The sequence below is a fragment of the Tauraco erythrolophus genome, chromosome 2 (genome assembly GCF_009769465.1).
Source record: "Tauraco erythrolophus isolate bTauEry1 chromosome 2, bTauEry1.pri, whole genome shotgun sequence".
NCBI lineage: Eukaryota > Metazoa > Chordata > Aves > Musophagiformes > Musophagidae > Tauraco > Tauraco erythrolophus.
The window spans coordinates 65682401-65700093 of record NC_141466.1 but is presented as its reverse complement, the minus strand read 5'-3'; the positions used below and the strand labels follow the sequence as shown (position 1 = coordinate 65700093).

General features: G+C 43.1%; 1 protein-coding gene across 2 annotated transcripts in view; it reads right to left on the bottom strand.

The window, feature by feature from the left end:
* PTCHD4 (patched domain containing 4) overlaps positions 1-17693 on the bottom strand; it is a 91761-nt gene that overhangs the window by 64705 nt on the left and 9363 nt on the right. The window lies entirely within an intron of this gene.

Below are 17693 nucleotides of genomic sequence, written 5' to 3'. Positions count from 1 at the left end.
CTAGAGTTATCTGGTCCTATTTGCATGTTTCTTTTTTTCTTTTTTTTTTTTTTGTAAGAAAGGTTTTGTAAGAAAGGTCCTTGCTTTTTAGCCACTGGTTATTCTAGTTCTCTAGAATAACTGTTATGTGCCCTTTTCAAGACAGGGGAAGCTTGCACGGATTTAGATCAAACCTCGTTGCAAACTGAGGAAGAAGACTCAGTAGATTGGATAAAAATATCCTATCACAAGTAATCTCTTTGATCAAAAACTCTAAACCCAGGGATTAAATGTCTGTTGCGAACAAAAAACATTTTGCTTTTTTTTTGAGTAAACAGGATTAAAAGTTTTCCAGTTTCTTTCCTCTTGTAGTCAACAAAAACATAAAATTATCAAGCCAGTTAATATATAAAACATCTTGCAGCAGTAAGTTCACATGAGATAATACTCTTTGCCTAGATGCGCTATGGGAATGAGCTGACTGACAGCCTGAATTTGGGAGATGCTCTGCCCTACTTACTCACACGGAAGCAGTCATCTGCAAAAAGGCCAAAACCATTTGGAGGAGACACTTTTAACATCTATTACATCCAACATTAACCATTTCTAGAAACACCTGTGCTGCACGCAGGTCATTATCTGAAATTACCAGACCTGCTCGCTGTAATGATTCCCATCCTAAGGAAAAATCAATGAAGCAAGGTACCAGGCTTTATGAAATGCAGATGTCTTCCGGCACGTCTGCTCAGAGAGCAAATAAATATCAGAAATTGAGAGACAGCACTGAAAATGTTTTACATACTCACCTTGCCTTGTCTCTGGTATGTAAAGGAGGTAATCCCCCCACCAAGAAATTTCTGCCTGCACCTGCTTTCAAGGCAGGAGCTTACACAGTTTTCAGCATTTGCCTGCCACAGCTCAGGGAACGTGACAAAGTGCTTTCCAGAAGTTCATTTTTTTCCCTATTCCCAGTTGTTATTTCCCATTGAAATAATGGCTTCTGGCAAGGTATCCTGGCACGAGCTGACATGAAAGGTGATTTGCAGTCTAATGCCAGCTTCTCAAATCACCTGAAGCCTCATTGCAAATGTCATACAAGCAGAGACATCTAGCACAGAGGGGCATCTGGTGCTGTCTGGGCTCCAAAAAATACCCGTCTGTGGCATTTCATGATAGAACCCTATTTTGATTCATTATTTCTATTTATTTTTTTTCTGAGGAGGGGTCATACCTAACACTCACATACTCAAAAAAGGTACATTTCCAAACCAGTAATTAAGGTTTGAGCAATGCAGTCCCTGCTCGCATCAGAACCAACTTTGCAGTTAAAAATTCCCTTTGGCACTGCTTTGAAATTTTAGGGACAAATGTCATATTTCCTCAGTATATATGCAGTGTTGACATTCAAACGTTTTCAGCCACTGCAGGATACTTTAGCAGCACAGCTCCAAACTCAGACAACGGACTGTAATTCAGGTTTCATTGATTCACTATGCAGCACACACGGCAAGGTTACAGGAAACTTTGCGATGACCATCTGCCTTCCTCTGCAAAAAGTGCACTGAACGACGGCAACATTTCAAAAGAGGCAACAGAGCAGGCACAAATAAATCCTGTTCTGCCGTATCTCCCGTGGAACGGAAGATAACGGCTATTTGTTACACTGATGTACAATAGGGCACCCAGCTCATATGTCAGCAAAATAGAGAGTGAGCTTTCAGATGGAATCGAGGAAATCACAGATTCTGAATTGCTTTGAGGTCGTTTTGTCCATTCCCTTCCTTCCAAAGGCAGATTGCTTCCTATTTATACAAGGGGTTTTGCCTTTGCTGCTTTTATAGCACGCAAACATGAACCTGCCACCGCGGCATTTGGGAAAATGTGTCCCTGTTCTAATACAGCTCCTGTGCTGGCTTTGCCAAATACTGCAAGTGAGATAAAGGTCCTGTTGTGCTAGGCAGGGCTGTCACAGCAATGGTTACAATCTCAGCAAGGAAGACAGAAGAAAGATGGGGAAAAATACTGCCTTTCATCTCATTTTACAGGTGGAGACTGAAGTGTGGGAAAATGAAGACCCAGTGCTGCCAATATGACTTTCAGGCATTTCCTAGAGGTCTCCAAACCAGGGGCTTGACTACCTCTTGATGTCTCATGGGTAGTTCAGGGCAGTTTTTCACCATCCCAAGTTCTCCGTTGTCCTCCAGGACCACCTTGGTGAAAGGAGACATGAACAGCTAAGCTCCTGGGCTAAGCCCAATGTTTGGAAAAAAAAATGAGGACACAGTGACTTGTATAACTGAGGGCTGAAGACCAGGCAGGTTATAAAGAAGATCCTTCATTCTGCCTAGTTCCTCAATGAAAAAAAGCACTTTCTGTTGTGCATTAACACGTCCTTCCTGGTATATGCCTACATGATGCTACTTTTAATTTCATAACAATAGTTTAATGTTTCAGACTACAGATCCCTTTCACATTTTACCTACATATGTTGGTACTCTCTGATGTTATACACAGAAAAGCAAACTCAAAAAATAGAATAATAATACTTATTGGTTGTACACCACTTTCCGGGCTGTGTCTACGTGTATTTCTCTTTTTTTTTTTTTTGTCTACTGGAAACTTCACAGTGTCTCTTCTCTCAGAGAACAAAAAGGGCCATTGTCCATTCTGATGGCAGCTAATTCTCTTCAGATCTGAGCATTTTTAAAAATGGTATGAAATATAGATCACTTGCTGGGACATGTGATATTTGATCTTAAGCAGAAGCCAAGCAAAAGTCTTTGCTTTGATGGATACTATTAATTTTGTGTGTGTACTCCCTTCTCTTTTTCTAGATGCCCCAAAGACATTTGGTAGATTCACACTCTGTAAGGGAGGAGGACGAAGAACTAAGGTCTCTCAGAGGAGTGAGAGATGACAGATATCAACAGTGTCATCCACCTTTTCCCCCAGGATGATGGATTTTGCCACCTGCTTTTATGCAGAACTGGCCTTGCACATTGTTGAAAATCCAAACTCCCAGTTCGTTCAGCAGTAAAAATCACTAATGGTGAATGGATGGACGCAGGATAACTACCATATTTCAGACTAGCAACTTGTCTATAAAGGATGCTTGGACCTTTAATATCCTAAAAAGATGTGTAAATGGCATGGGGATGTTTGGCTTGCTCCAGAGCTGAGTGTGGGATCTCTCAGGTTAAACAAAAACAGCCGCTCCTACTGAGGTAACTATCTTTTGCTGATGCTAATGTAGGTATAGATCCTCTCTGCATGCAGCCCAGAGGGATACCAGCAATACATCCTTACTGCTAAATCACTGTCCCAGTTTTAGCTGGGACTGGGTTAGCTCTTCTTTTTAGCAGCTAGAAGAGCTCCGTGTTTTGGTTTTACTCAGAGGCTCACTCTGAGAAGAATGCTGATAGCAAGTTGATGTTTGTGGTTGGAAGTGAAACTCCAAGGACTTTTCAATGTGCCAGAGTGCAGAAGCACGGCAGGATAAGGGGGGAGCATAGCTGGGACAAGGGGGACACGATTCCCCTTGTGATTTGTGGTGGAACTTAAGATTGAGGGCCAAACTGGCCAATTAGTATTCCATATCATGCAGCGTCATGCCCAGTATAAAAGTGAGGGTCAGCCGGACAGAAGGGCTTTTGCGCTTTGGCTCTTTTGCAGCTTTTGCTCTTTTGCGCTTGCCGCGCTTTTGCTCTATTGCTTTTCTTTCTTTTTCTCTCTCTCCCAGTACTCCCACTCTCGGAGTACTATCTCTCTCTCTCTGCCCCTCTCTATTTCGGGGCCTCGCGTTCGTCCGGGATTGCAGCTCTGGGACGAGACGGGCTTCGCATACGAGGGGGTGGTGAGCATCTACCCTGTGTATTAAATCATCTGTATTAAATTGTTCTTATCTCAACCCACGGGTTTCCCGTTTCTTCTTTAATTCTCTCCCTCATTCCTGGGGGTGCGGGAGGGGGAGTGACCGGCTGCGTGGGAGGGTCAGCCTAACCCACGACAATCATCTGGGAAATTTTTGGCTCCTTAATAGTCTCAATGCGGCTGCTGCAGCCCCGACTCCCATCCCCGGGGCTCTCCGTGGTCACTGACCACTGCCACACCAGCCCTGGGCAGATCACCTTCTCCTCCACGTTTTGAATGGCACCAGCCTCCATTGACTTCCCTCCCGTGTGAAAAACAAAAGTTTTAAGGTACTTTTGAGATGGGATGGCTCCTGCCTTCCCAGTGCAGAGGTTTAAAATTCATTTCAGATCCCTGGCAAGGAGGAGAGGAGCCCTTGTGCCCTACTGCCAGATCACTCTCATTCAAGTGCATTCGCAGAACCTTTGGCAGTAAATTTATCTCTATTTTTATTTTTCTTTAGCTGCTACCTCTTATCAACTGGAGTGATGGATAATTATCAAGCTACATTCTAGAAATGTTAAGATAAAGCGTGCAATCTCAATTAAAGACTATTTTATTTTAAAAACTTAAAAATGTTCAACAGAGGGCAACCAGGAATGCACGTCAAAATATATGGTGTGAAACACATTCTAATGAGATCAATGCAGGTGCTTCTCCCCGTAATGAGGACGCTCCTACTCTAACAAACATAGGTCATAGAGAGTATCACACTAAAATCCACAGAGGGTAGGATGAAGTCAGTTGCTTTAGTTCATCTAAAGTTTTCAACGTAAAACAGAATAAAAATCTCCTTTCTTCAAGACGTTATTTAAGGCTTAATATATTTGGTTACTCCTAATTCCCTCTAGCTCACTGTAAAACTTTGGAGAGAGCTCTTTTTCTCTGCAATGGAAGTGATTTCTCTCTCCCTGTCCCTGGTATAGTTATCCACGGAGACCTTATACCAGTCGATTCTTATTACACAGCCACCAATTAGCAACAATTCCTGAAGCATCCCTTTCAAAAGGTCACACGTAGCACTGATTTATGCCAGCACAGCAATTTTCCTGCCCTCGGAGCTTTGTAGGTGCTCTTGCACACCCACCAGACTGCTTGCTGTGCTTGTCCCTGTGCAGCTATTTTGTACAGCTTAGTGATGGAGAGTTTAGGGCAAGCGAGCCCTGAAGGCAACGCATTCCAAGTAAAACTACACCTCGACTGACTGGGAACAGGGACACAGCAATGGCCATGAGGTCTGTTCACTTAGCAAAACCAAAATGTATGAAAGTGGCCATGAGAAGCTATCCAGGAAATAATCCTCTAGGTCTCTGCTGCAATAAAGGGCAATTCAGTCATTTCCAGCTGTCTGGCAATGATGAGGTTCAGCTCACCAGCTAGTCAAGCAAATTTGTTTTATAGTCACTGGGAAGAGTCAGGTACATCCAAAGGATCATCCGCCCCACTGTGAGGTACAGGTGGAAACCAGACTTGCCCTCTGCAGTTATCTGTCTCTCTCCATTTACAGCAGAGGCACAAGATTACTTAAGACCTGATCCTAGCTTTTATCAGGTGAAAAAGTGGCTAATGTAAACACAAAACTAGCTGATCTGTCTTGTTATCCCTAGCTCTTATTGGCTTCTTTGCAGGGATGTCCTGCACGTTAACAAATATAAAGACCTTGAGCCTCCTCCCAGAGAAATTAAAGATCATCAGAGTGATGTTCAAATGCAGGAGATGTGTACCCAGAACATCTAAAAGGCAACCCAAACCACCTAGCACCTCTTTCTGATGAATCTGGGCTCTTGCTCCTTTCCTTTACTGCTTTGGGTTTCTAGTTTTTGATCAGGTAATTTGAAAAGAGAAAAGAATAGGAGAAAAGTATTTCAAGACTTGCATATTTTAGGATTAATAACAGAGAATAAGAGAAGTGTTCCTAACACAGGTCTATTCTTTCCAAGTAAATCAAATTATGGAGGAATTCATAAGGGTACAACAACAGAGTGTGATTGCTACTGGAGCCCTTTTCTGTGTGGAGGAGCTTCTGGTGCTGGACATGTTGTATTTCTGAGTGGTCCTCCCCACTTTGCTGCTTCAGTATCACCTCATCAAGTTTTCAGCTGTCAAGAGAGGGCAAGGCCAGACAGAAAGCAGAAAAGGCTGCCCCTCCACCTGTGCTTCCCCTGCACATCCCTCTTATCCCGAGATAAGCCCTCTCCCTTCTGAACCAGTTCATTCCATTCCAAACCTTCCCTCCTAGGCTGTATTTCACCTTTACAACCTTTCCAAGCTTCCTGTATTCTTTGTCCTATCTTCAAGGTCTTCATCGTTCAAGTGACTCCTTCACTCTCAAGGTCAGACTCCCACTCGGTCCATCTCAGATGTCATTCCAGTTCTTCTAGGAAAAGAGGGGTGGCTTTACTGCTCAGTTCACTCCCAGCACAACTTTGTCCCTGGTTATCCAAAACTGCATCTGTGCACCCAAGAACACAGTGATGTCCTTGAAGCTGCTGAGTAACACTCATGTTGGCTTTGATTACACACCTACTCTACGTGGGCATTGCTGGAAGATGGGGGGTTACAGACAGCACAAAAAGGATGGCAAGCACTGCGAGATAATTTTGGGGCACAGTTGGTCTATCTGCCTTTTCCTTCTTCTCCCCTCCACCTAGGGCAAGATCAGAGGCAAAGCAGTGAAATAGCTTTGACACTGACAGTTCAGGCAGCAGCAGATGAACTGGCAGCTGCACCCCAGCCCTGCGAGACGGACCCAAGGATGAAGGGTGTAGATGGCTTTGGGTGTCCAGTGGCCAGGGAACTGGGGAGATGGCAGGAGAGGAGGCCCTGCAGTGGGTGGCTCAGCAAAACTTGCTGTCAGTGACATCAGTTCACAGTCCACAGGAGATTCATGTCAACAGGACCTCTCAAGTCGTGGGTAAGTCTGGGTGTGTAAATCTACCAGGTCAGGCCTGAAAATACTGCTGTTCTCTTGTTTCCAGCAGACACAGAGCCACAGCTCCCTTCTCGTTTTATACTGTTCTTTGAGTTTGTGCTCTGCCTTCTCCCAGGTCAAAATCCCCGGAGGCAGTCACCTTGGGCTCAGCCCTCTGCTTTTCGCTGCCTGTCCCTGCCAGTGGAGCTTCATATCAAGGAGCAAAACGTCAGACCACATCTAGCCCCTAAATCTCCCCAGTTGAAGGATGATGGTAGAATAATCATCGCAGACCAGCGTAGTTTCCCCTGCCCATCTATGAATGGGTTCCTGTCCAAGGGATGGAAAATAGGCAAGCGGGAAGCATGCTCTGTGGGGGGGGTTATGTAGAAAGAAAGTGGTCAATGATGCAAAAGAAGCAGAGTTTGTTCTGACTGTCAAATAAATTGTAGAATCATAGAACGGTTTGGATTGGAAGGGACCTCAAAGATCATCCAGTTCCAAACCCCTTGCCATGGGCAGGGACACCCTCCACTACACCAGGTTGCTCAAAGCCTCGTCCAGCCTGGCCTTGAACACCTCCAGGGATGAGGCATCCACAGCTTCTCTGGGCAACCTGTTCCAGTGCTGTACTACCCTCATTGTAAAAAATTTCTTCCTTATATCTAATATGAGGTTATGGAGAGGGGTGCCCTAATGAGACTGAAGGTGTGAAAAAGAGGGAAGCAGGAAGGAGAAAACACAGTGCGGGGTAAGGAAGCAGCACTTCTCGCTGCACCCCGGCCACCCAGAAGGCAGGTGGGAGCAAAGTTGCTTTGACATCCTCTTGCGAGCAGCAGAGCTGCATCTCCCGTGCCCTGTGCTGCTGTGCTGGCGGCAGCAGACGAGCACAGCCCTGCACTGCAGTCCCTGCTTCAGCTCTCACCACCTTGCCATCCCCATGCAGCCTCCCTCTTTCCCACCTCCCCACAGGGACCCAGACTGCACCGAAGCATCAAGCAGAGCGGGAATAACTCGGGGCTGGGTTTAGCTGCCTTAAACTGATCCCCTACCCCAACAGAAGAATAGGAAATTTTAAGCATTCCCACCCCAAAAGTCACACATCAGGCTGGGTAGCACGTGCGTTGTTTCTTCCTGCCGGTGTTTATCTGCTCCCAGGCATCTGGTTTGCAAACTGCACGGCCATAACGTGCTGCCCTACACCTGTGTGTAGGGATCCGTACAGTGCAGGAGGATTCAAACCCCATCTCCAGCTTGGGAGGTCTCTCCAGTGGCCTGTAACAGGTCAACAGATAAAGGGGGAGCAGTGGGAAAAGAGGGTGTCATGGATAACTCTAGCTCTGTCTCTGGTCTGTAAAGAAGCAGGGACTTGGTTTATGGGTCAGTGGCTTCCTCTCGCGACGCACAGGATTGTGCCCTGATTACTGCAGATTTTTGGCTGCATTTCCCCACCCACTGAAGTGTGCAAATTTCCTCAAAGACTGTTTTTCTATCCCAGGACCTCCATGCTTCTTCACATCACCAAGCAAGAGGAGCCACCATATTTTTCATATATTCAAATTCTGCTTTATGACAGACTTTCGTGAGGAGGTGCCACATGGCTTTAGAAGGGAAATTTAAGCTCCTGCGTCACATGGTACGGTTGTGGTCCTCCACCTATGCAAACTAGGACAGTATCTAAGCCTCTGCCAGGTACCAATCCATGAAGAATTCCCAAGTCCAATTAAAAAAGTCAGTGCTCATCCCAAAGCATTTTGTTTGCGCCAAGGAGAAATGTAGAAATGAATCACTAAGGAGACAATGGTGCCTCAAAGGACATGCACAAAACACAAAACACCAATATTTAGATATATACAGGTAAACATATGTATGCAGGTATGCGTGCGAAGAACACTTTTACCATCTCTCATATTTGCCAAACTCTAGAAATCTGTAGCATGAATACTTTATATTAAAGAACACTCCATGATTTCACCCACAGCTCAAGCTCAGTGTTAAAAATATTCAAAGGGATGAAAGAAAATTACAAAGAGAGTAAGAGGACAAGAAATGCTTGCAGGCCAATGGTCCATCTAGCCCAATTTTCAGTTTCTCTGCATTTCTAAAGCATAACACACTCGGTGTCTTCCATACCATGGCTGGAAGATACCTTTGGGAGTCTCATAATCATTGTGGATTTTCCAGCTCTTTAACAAACAAAAAAGTGAAATGAGCTGCTGGGAAGTAGGAGAAAGAATGCAATTCTTCATTTTTTAATAAAGAAATCCTTCTCCCAAATGTAAGGATTTGAATGAAATTGGCAGGAAAAAGTAAGCAAGATTAATGAATTAAAGCTATCTTGTGCCCCACTGAAATCCAAGAGAGTTTTTCTATCACATCAAGAGAGTAATTGCTTTTTCCAAATGAGAGTAAATAGAACAATATTTGACCAGAATGATTTCTATCTCTTGTGAAGGTCTAATCTTAAGGCTTTCTTGAAGTCCATGGAGTTACAAGGCTAAACAAGAATAAAATTGCTAAAGTAAAAAAAAAAAAAAATCAAGTCAGCAGAAAACACTAAAAATCAAGAAAACCCTTCTTGTCATCTTTCCAGATCAATAAAAGCAAAAAGTCACAAAACTGTTTTCAAAACTTCACCATGCACTTCATATGCCCAAGCTGAAAAGTTTTGGGTGTACGAGAATGGAATCCAATAATTGTCCTTAAAAGGAGATCATAAAAAGAGGACACACATTTTCACTGACAGGTTTGTAGGCCCTCTTGCTTTGTGTGCATCCTACCGTGTACCTCTTCTAATTGTTTTCCCTACACTGCTTGAAGCCCAATACACACAAAAAATAGGAAGAAAACCTGCCAGGAAGCAAAAGGAATTGAATTTGCCTGGTTTTATTACTCCATCTAAAGAAAATGTTAAAAAATAAACATCAGAGAGTAAAAAGTGAGGAGTAAAGCAGATCCACAGGAATCATTTAAGCCCTTACGATCTGAAGTTTCAATAATGACACAGAAAAGAATGCTTTTTTCTTTTTAAATTCAGTTTTACGTTGGCAAACATCTATTTAATTTTCTCTTGTCTCTGCTCTTCCTGGTTTCTCCGGGGACCAGCAGCCAAAGTACTGAAACGCTGCGATAATGTTTTATCAAAGGCAAAAAGCAAAGAAATAACTGAGAATCAGACAGAGCCAAGCGTGATGTGGCAAGGTTTTGGGGCTAGTGTGGTTTCGAGGTTAACTTCTAGCTAAGCAGTTTGCAGGCTTAAATAAGGCCAGTCTTCGAATGCAAGGTGCTGCTGTGCTCTTACCCAGGTCCTATCAGGAGCTTCTACTCTCATGGTGCTCAACAGGATATAACAATGCACTGAGCAAAGCAGATACGGTTAAGGACACTTAACACTTCCAGTTGAAAATTCCTCTCTTTTAAGAGGTAATTAATCAGTTTTCTTTCTTTTTTTTTTTTTTTTTTTAATCTCAAATTTGGCATTGTAAGGCAATTTCTCTACCCTGAAGCATCCCCCTCTTCTCTCTAGCACACACTGGTTTTTAATGAGTTTGGCCATTTGTTAGCTGGAGAGAGCCAAAAAAATGTCTAGTTTCAGATGGTTTTCTTTTTTTCTTTTTTTTTTTTTTGTAACATTGGATCAGAATCTGGAAAGAGGGAGTGGGAATGAGGCATTTAAGTAGGGCTGTATTTATGTATTAAAATATAACTGAAGCTGGGGTTCTGGATGTGCATAAGAGATAGCAGATAGAGATGACTCCCACCCAAGGTACTTTTGAATTCAGCACTTTCTTAGAGATTTTTCACCCCTGCATATGAACATCAGCAGGTAGGTTTTATATTTGTAAAATCTGTCTCAATGTCACCTTGTAATGCATGCCCTTCATGATCAAATCTTACATTCTTAGTAGCCCATAGAGGTGAAGAATTGTCATGTGCAATTCTCTAACGTATTTTCTTTAATTCTTTTTTCAGTCAAAAAAGTAAAGCTCAGGACATCATCTCATGGAAAGTGTCCCTGCCTATGGCAGGGGGGTTGGAACTAGATGATCTTTAAGATCTTTTCCAACCCAAACTGTTCAATGAATCTATGATTCTGTGATCTCTGCTTTGGGCTTCTCATTGCCCCCCATCACTGGAGAGCTCTCTCACTAGAAGTCTGCTGACATCACAAGGGCCAACATTTCTTTATTCTTTTCAGGCATATTCTGTGGGAGAGGGTGTTTCATGCTGTCTCAGATGGCACGTAGCACAGCTGCAATGATAAGTGTTAAACAACAGTGTTTGACAATCTGAAAATTTTGCATCAGTCCAAAACCTTAATCTAGAGATTGCAGGAGTTGCCAACTACTGCCACTGAAGCTCCACATGCTGAGAGCAATTCATCTTGATGCAGCCTGTGTGCTGTGGAGGTCTGAGAGGACCCACATGAAGTACGGCAGATGCTTGAGGTCTCAGTTCAGACCTTAATCACTGGTGACCAGTGAGGTTCTGCAATGGCCCAGGGGCCCACTGTGCAAGGTGCTGTGCAAACACACAGCTGGAGAAGCTACCCATGCTCCAAAGATATTCCCATCTGATGCTGGAGTTTTCTTAGTTTCTGTATTTCACAGTATGGATTGGTGATGCTGCCAAAAGAGGAGTCCCTTCCCTCTCCTTCCTGAGCCTGCATCTCCTCCCTGCCAAGCTCGGGAGCAGCAGTACATGTGGCATGTGGTAAACTGGGTTGGAGAACTAATCCAGGTTTAAGCAAACTCAATGGGAAGGAAAAAAAGAAAAAGAAAAAAAAAGATTTAATTCCCTTCACGCTGCCAGCTGGCTCAGAGTTTCTTTAATTCCTGTGCTCAAACCCCGTAGTCCGATGGTGGTGTCAGCTATGCAACACCTGAATAGCTTCATCTTCAGGGTGGCTGTATTTCACAGCTGAGCATTTGTCCTTTCGTGTGAGGTGAGTACACAGTAGCCATTAACCTCAAGAAGAGTTTCTGATTTGGATATGTCTCTTCAGCCAGAGCAGGACTCAAAACATGAAAAGTCAGAATTTAGACTCTCAGGCCCTTGAGTCAGGTTGCCTAACCAAACCTGTCAGGCTGGAAATGCCAGGACTGCCAGGCTGCCTGCTCAAGGAGAAGAGAATAACAGGGCATCTTTGATCTTAAATGTATCAAATCTCATTCTTAGGGTTTTTAGTCCTCCTAAAGCCTACAATGTTCCAAACTTCAATTTAAGTACCTTCATTAAATACTTAAAGTTAGATTACATGTATTCCCAGCCTATGCCATTCTATGATTCTATGATTTTATGATTTACATGATAATGTAGTGCTATTGTTAAGAATGAGCTCAAGATACCAAGTAAGATGAATATTTAGTTACTCTGTATAAGTACTTCTGAAGAAATATTGTATATTCATTGAAAATAATAACAACAATGTCAAAGCCACCTTTTCAACTTAACTGAGACGTTTCCCTGCAAGGCATCAAATAGATATTTTACAGTTACTTTAATGCAATACACGTTTTTAAAAAAAAAAAGGCTTTTTAAAAAGTCCCCTGAAGTACAAAGTGATTTTTCAATTTATATTAGTATAATCTGTTTCCAAAGGTTTTGGTTCTGGCAGAACAGGAAGAACATGACTTCTAATTGTAAAACAAAAGTGCTGCAGATGGTGGGACCTTGTGGTATCTAACCACATTTGGATTACAAGCAAATAAATACCTAAGGAAAAATTCAGATAAAGTAAACCAAATAGTAATCAGATGGTAAAGCACTGTCAGGCGATAGAACCTCAGCATTTGTCTTCTGAATACTCTGCAAGATCTAAGTCTCTCTTCTATAGTAAACTGCCAATATCTGGCAATCTATTTTGCAGGAGGATGGCATTTAATTCTGCTTCCTTCAGTGAAAGTTAATTCCTTATTCAGATTAATGTATTTTAGTTCTTTTGCAACTGTCTAACAATAATTTCAAAAAGTTTTTGAAAATCTTGTCAGACATTTGGTGTGAGACAAAGCTGCAATGGCTTGAGAATAAGCCTTGATTTTCCCCATGAAATTGTGCTGGGAAGTTTTTTCTCATGTCAATGTGAATGCAGATTATGCCCTAGGTCATTCAGAGGCACTTCACCTGAGACAAGTTTTTGTTATAAGGATCTTCAAATTTAGCTTATTCATATGCTTATGAAAATTTCTTGTGTTGTTTTTGGTTGTTTTTTTTTTTAATTTTAAATGAAAGTATGGTGGAATTCAGCTCACCTAATTTTAACCAGCTGAAAGGTAAATGCATTATCTGAATATTCTTCCTCTGGTTCATGATGTCTCTGAAGGGCAAATTTGTCCGCCTCTAATGTAGTGTTTAGAAAACGTGAAATGCATTGCTTCGGAAGGTTCATCCTTCTCTCCTCTGATTGCACAGTAGGTCCAGTTTAGATTAGATGCCAAACATAAAAGGGCTCAAATTAGAAGAAATATATCCCATCATAACAGTCTGCGTGAGCACCCACACACTGCTACATCATGAAATCTCAGTGACCGGGCAGGATCACAGCCTGACTCTGCAGACCAGACCAGGTACCATCTGCTGCAGCAAATGGCCTGATATTGTGGACATTTGTCAAGAAGAGGAGAAGAAATGGCCTGACTCCACAATTCATTTCACAAACATCACCAGTCTGTTCCTAGAGACTTGATCTGCAATCACATTCAAGTTGGACAAAAAATAGTAGAAATGATCCAGCTGAATATTTTTTAACTGTCCTGCTCAACCAAGTTTTAAGACTGTGTGATAGTTTGATGTGTGGGGGGGTGTTCTGGTGGCAGGGGAGGGGATTTGCTCCCTGTGCCACCAGATCTGAGTCCCATCCCCCCCGGGGGAGGTTGAGCCAAGGCGGCGCCTCTGCGAATTGCCCTATTTAAGTTGGGACAAAGGGGCGGGAACGGGCTTTTTGCTCAGGAGCGAGGAGAGAGCAGGAGGGCGCTGCCCTCGCTCCCGGCTCCCGGCCGGGCGACTGCCCGGGCCCGGGCCGGCGCCATGTGCTCAAGATGGCGCCGGGGGAGCCGCATGGGGGACTCGGTAAGCGCCCCGCTCCCGGGGTGCCCGCCGGGCCGAGCTCCCCCAGAGAGGATTAATATCTAAGAGAAAACAACCACAACGACCGGGTCAGCAAAGATGGAGCAGGAGGAGGTGTACTGGAGCTGAGGCTTCCCTTGCAATCGGTGTGAGATGGCAGGCGGCCCCCCTGCAGCCAGGGTGTACTCGGCGGAGCAGCGACCCACTCATGGCCTGTGGAGAAACCCACGTCGGGAAGGAGATGCCTGAGCCCAGGAGAGGTCGTGGAGCAGGGGATGCGCGACCAGGTACTGTTGATAATGGGGCATGGAATGCACGACGAGGTCGTGGAGGCATCTGGAGACCGTGGGACGACCCACGCCGACGCGAGTGGCAGCAGCTCCCTAAGAGGCCGAGACTGGTAAAGCCCGAACTGGTGCGATCCATGGGGAGGATTGCAATCCTGCGGGCAGGACTTACTTTGGAAAAGTTTGGGGACTTTTTTCTTTGTGAGTAGGGGATCCACCGAAGCAAGGGAAAAATGGTGTAAAGACTCCTCCTCCTTTAAGAAAGGAGCGGCAGTGAACAACATGGATGAACTGACCTGTACTCCCCCATTCCCTGTCTCCCTGCGCCGCTGGGGGGAAGACAGAGCCAGGAACGAAAGGAAAATAGGGGGTGGGGAGGTGTTGTTTTAAGATCGGGCCTTGTTTTCTCTTTCTCCTCTCAAGTAACCGGTTTCGTTCCCTTTTGTCTTTTGTTTAGTAACTGTTAATAAATTGTTTTGTTTTATTAAGAAAGCCTGAGTCATGTTTTGCCCGAGACCATGTTTGGTGGGTGCTCCCTTTCGGTTCTTGTCTCGACCCTCAGTCCAAAAACCACGACAGACTGTCTGCTACAGGAATTTTTCCCTGGCACAACCAGAATATAATTAATAAACGTCAAAATTCAACAGGGACAGAATGGAGCCAATTTGTGACATTAGGGGTATGAGGCTATTTAAATCTGGAGTGCTGGGGAGCAATCAGATGATGCACAACATGGCAAAACACCTTCAAGGTTGGCCTGTCCAAACTCCACAAAGTCAGCACAAAACTCCAGAAGATGACTGATTTTATTCTAGAAAGATAACAAGAGTACCAAGACGAAGCAACAATCCATCAAGGCTTCACTGATTATTTAACACATCATCTACAGCCTCCAAAGCACCATTCAAACTCAACATACGGAGCTGTCTTTGTCCTGCAGAACTTGACCTGCAAGAAAGTAAAGGATGAAGGACACCACTGAGTAGTAAAACGTCCATACTCGCAAAGCAGTGTCAGAGTCAGAAGTAAAACTAAGTGCCCTTTCTGTGGAGGTTACAAAATCCCAACTGTAGCATCAATTTTGTCTTTGACCTTGGTCCTATCATTTAAGCACTGCATCTTCAATTCGACATTTGCAAAACTCAGCTCATAAGAACCAAGGGAGGACCCTAGATTGTCCTTGGGGACCAAGATGCAACCAAAACTCTTCAGAAAATTGTTTTATTTTCTATTTGGGTTTCTAACTGCTCTGGTTCTGTCTGTGTAAATTCTCTGACTCAGCTGCTGCTGACATCTCCTTCTTGTTTAATATTATCTGTGAATTTCATTCCTGTGCAATTTAATTCCACTTCCTGATAATTAATAGAGATGTTAGATGAGACCAGACCTAACACAAATTCTCCAGATACCCTGCAAGATACCTTCCATAAACTTGTTACATTATCATTTATCATGGTTCTTCATTTACAGTCTTTCAGCCAGTTTCCAACCCACATGACTGATTTCCCATCCAAGCCAGTTTGAATTAATTTTTCTATTAGGATTCCCTTATAATCCTGCAGAGACCAGGGAATGGGCTAGACTGACCTTATAAGTCTTTTATGTCTTTGACCTCTTGATGTTACATGGAAGAGGCACGAGATTGCTCATAAAACTCCAATGGCTCTTTGACTGAATTTCCCCAGCTGCACCACAGCACTCCTTTATGACAAGAAAATCAATGTAAGGGAGAGGAAGATCTGAGTTGCAGCAGAATATGAATTCCTGAATACATGATACTGCACCAAAATCACCATACGACACTCCAAACTGCTCCTTCACAAAGCAGTATCTGAAATATTGTCTTTTCTGTCCACTGTATCCTCAATGAAGAGGCTATAGGAAAGATCCAGTTCGAGCTGGTCCTATTATTTCAGGATGCACTTAAGTTTCTTTGAGATTCATCCTGGGCTATTCTCTATCCTGGTTACCTTTTATTTAGCTCCTCTAAAGGACGTGAAAAAATGTCCTATTCTGCCTTTATTTTTCCTTGTCATTTTTGCTATTTCAGAGAGTAATTTGGTTTTCCACAAAAAAAAAAAAGTATCAGAATCGTTCCTAAAGGAGCGTTGTTCAGATCTGTTAAGTAGTGAAAAATGACCTGCTTTAACTTCCATTTTGAGTTGAATATTCTGATGAAAAGACCACTGAACATATGCAATTACAGTATCTGACATTTATATAACACATTCTTTTCCCTTCAAGGATGTCCTCGTCTTTCTCCAACCTCCAAAATCTTATACTAGAGGCAAAAAGATGGTAAAAGTCGTAAGGATACAAGTTTTATTCTTCTAGGAGAAAAAAACCCTCTTCTTTAAAATTAAATTCTTCCCCAAAATGAAACACCATGAAATACTTTATGAGAACAGAGGAGCTCTTAAGCTTGTCAAGCTTATGAAATTTATTTTTGGGTATATACCTAAAGTCTAGTACTTGTGCTAATGTTGAAGCCTGGGGAAAAAAAGGATTGGAGACAGATTTGTAAATATTCAGAAACGCTCGTGTTTCTTTGATGGTATATCGGCTTTCTATATAATTTATAATTATAAATCTTTTGTGCATCAACTAGGTGACCAGTGTTTTTTTATGTGCAGATAGAAAATCAGTTATGGACAGAAAAATTAATGTTAGTTAACAAAGAAACACCACTCGCAGAGCATTTATTACCACACCTTCCAGCCACTCCAGAAGAGAAGAGGGTTTATCATCCGGATCCGCAAGTCTATGTAGTACAATCTTTATTGGAGGATGTTTTATACTTATCCGGGAATACCTCACTCAGTAGGACAGAAGCCAAGGACATAAGCAAATAAAAAAGTGGATTTTAAGGAGAAAAATGCATACGAATATTTCCGTGTTGCATCTGCTCAGCACTGAACTTGTTAATGTATTTAGCTAATGAATCAGAATCTACTCTAAGAAACCATCCTGGAAAATGGTTTGGAAAAGGATGATTTATATTTAAGTCACAGGCTCTGTCAAACAAGAGATTGTGTTGCATAATGAGGTACTGCTAACAGCATCTTTCTTCTTAACGAACTGCAAATTGTTTTATCAACTCAACCTGCTCTGGAAACTAGAAACAAGTATCCCTTGGCCCATCAATACAATGCCTCGGTCTCCAGTGAAAATGGCATTCAAAGAGCCAAAGCACCATGTTGCGGAATATATTTGTGTCCATGGGGACTGGTCTGCGTCCTCAGCCACGCGGGGATCCTGCCAGGCAGAGCTGGTGGGGTGACTTCTTTTCTCTGTGGTTTTCAAACCAGAGTGACCTCTCCTTCCCTGAAGTTTGAACATGGGAAAACATTTCCTTTTAAAGTAATATTTTTTTCCCTCCTTTATTTTCTAATCTACAGTATAACAAGAAAGCAAAATATTTTGGAAATAATTTTGAAAGAATACTTTGTAAGAATAATTTCAACACAAGAAAAATGAAGCATTGTGTTGGGGACTGATCAAAACGAAACTATGGGAACCTTCCCTTCGCTTTTCTTCCTCCA